Here is a 2609-nt window from a genome sequence, read left to right on the forward strand (position 1 = left end):
CTACTTTGGAGATGGGGTCCATTTTGGCAGCAGTGCACCTACAACTCTACATGGCGGCAACACCATACAGTTGGAAGTGGTGGGAGTGCAGGCATTTCCAGGTGGTGAGACTACTAATTCCTTACATTCGTAATGTCATGTTAATGGTAGTTTTGAGGGTCAGTAGATGATAAGTGTTTTTGCTAAATACCTGCTCAAGTGTGTTGTTGGTCCTGCATTACTGTGAGCATTTCAGGTGTCGCGTGTTTCAATTAGGGACACTGTACATTGTGACACTTGTGTCATGTTGTGGGGATTACTTTGTTTACCTGCACATAGCATGACATGGCACAGTGTGTCGTGTGGCGGTGCTGGGGATGGGTTGGGTGACATGGCACTGTCCTCATGTTGCATTTTGCAAGTGGGTATTCATTTTAGCTGCATGAATGTGTTTTTTCACGAAACTGCATTGGTGGTGTCTGTGTAGGTAGGGATGCACACATTGTAACACTTCCAGGTGAACAATCTCAGGCTGATATGGTTTTGACGGTTGATTCTCCAGACATTCAGGATCAGTGTCAGGTTGAGTCATCATTGATTGTCAGATGGTATGTGCCAGGGCAGTGTGCACTCCACAGGGGTGTGATTTCTATGTGAAGTAATTAGCCACTAGCTGTGTACGGGCTGCCTCCCCCCGTGCCCTTTCCCCTCCCATGCGCAGCGGGCGTGCATGTGGTTGGGGATGTGGGGGCACCACCATGTCCACGGTCAGGCCCCGGCATGTTGCAACGTTGTGCAGGACACATGCTGCCACTATGATTCTGCACACTACTGGGGGAGCGTATAACAGCTGCCCGCCAGAACGGTCAAGGGAGCGAAAGCGTGACTTAAGCACTCCGAATGTGCGCTCCACTATGCCCCAGGTTGCAATGTGGGCTGTGTTATATCTTACCTCGGGTGGCGTGGTGGGGTTCCGAATTGGCGTCATCATGTGGTGGCTGAGAGGGTAGGCATTGTCCCCTGTGGAGGTGGTGATTGGTATCATTGGTGGGGTTGTGACCTTGCTCAGTATCTGACATGCATGCATGTGCAGAGGCATTCCTACTCACCAAGCAGCCATGTATCGCCATGCCGCCCAGCTTCTAGGTCCCGGCTTAGGGTGGACATTCGGTAAATGAAGCTGTCGTGGGTGGACCCGGGATAGTTGGCATATACTGAGGTGATGATTCCCTTGGCATTACATACTGCCTGCACGTTGATGGAATGCCAGTGCTTGCGGTTCCTATAGATGTGCTCAGATGCCCTGGGGGGACGTAGAGCCACATGGGTGCAGTCGATGGCACCTAGCACTTTGGGGAATCGTGCCACACCATAAAAATCCAGGGCGGCAGCATGCCTTTCTGAATGTGTTCTGGGCAGGTATATGTGCCTGCGGACTGATGGGCGTGCATTGATGATGTTGAAGACCTGGTGTAGGCAGCGTGACTGCATGGCCTGTGACACCCCACCCACTATGGCACTTGTCCGCTGAAATGATCCAGTGGCTAAGAAGTGCAGTACATTGAGGACCTTCTCCAGGGGGCTGAGTGCTTGGGAGCACAGGGTGGGTGATGTGAGGTCATCCTCCCACTCACTCACCAGGTCCAGTATTATGTGTGGTGGAAACCTGTACCTCCCATACACCTGGTCATCAGGCATCCCGAAAAGGCTGGTTCTGGGTGTGAATATTCTGGCCCTGACTATCCTCCTCCTCCTCCTTTGGTAGCCCACGGCCACTGCTGCTAGGAACGTTATATTCATCCTGGCATCTGAGCTTGTTTTTTTTTTGCGCGCAAATTTATGCGTCGCGGGTCGACGTATGCCTGCTTCCTACTGGCGTACGTGTTTCTTTGCGCGTGTTGTAGGCGAGCGTGTGAAACTTCCCGCGCACCCCTGAAATCCAGTACCCAGGCCAATAGCGTGTGGAAATTCCCACGCACCCCGGAATACACGTGCGCTGATGTACTCGTGTGTGAAACTTCCCGCTCACCCCTGAAATCCAGTACCCAGGCCAATAGCGTGTGAAAATTCCCGCGCACCCCGGAATACACGTGCGCTGATGTACTCGCGTGTGTAAGTGCCCGCGCACCCCTGAAATAGACGTACATAGGCCAATTGCGTGTACGCACACTTTTGTCCAATTACACGCGATGACACTCTGACGTCTTTCCACGTGTGCTCCGTCGTCACGTGCTATGAGGGAAACACCCGTGCAGGTCACGTCACAGACGCGCTTACGCGCTGAGGGCCTTTGGTCCAATAGAATCACGTATGCGTGCTGACGCGCTTACACGCTAAGGGCCTGTCCTCGAATTTCACGCTGACGTGCAGGATTTTCACTTGCCAAATCACTCCGTATCAAGCTGGCCACGCGAAAACACACGGAAGATCACGCTCCTGCCCAGAAGGCTGAATTACTGCCCCCCAGTGCCCCGAGCATCCTCCCACGTGCCATCTGCTGCTGCTGCCTGCCTGCCTGCCTGCTGCCACAGTGCCCTGCCATTTGGTGCCTGCACATCAGCCATCTGCAGGGGTCCAGTTGCTGTGTCCACCCCTGCTGGAACTGAAGACTCCAGACTGGGATAACATCG

This window comes from Ambystoma mexicanum, chromosome 10, assembly GCF_040938575.1.
Source record: "Ambystoma mexicanum isolate Mex_15411 chromosome 10, UKY_AmexF1_1, whole genome shotgun sequence".
NCBI lineage: Eukaryota > Metazoa > Chordata > Amphibia > Caudata > Ambystomatidae > Ambystoma > Ambystoma mexicanum.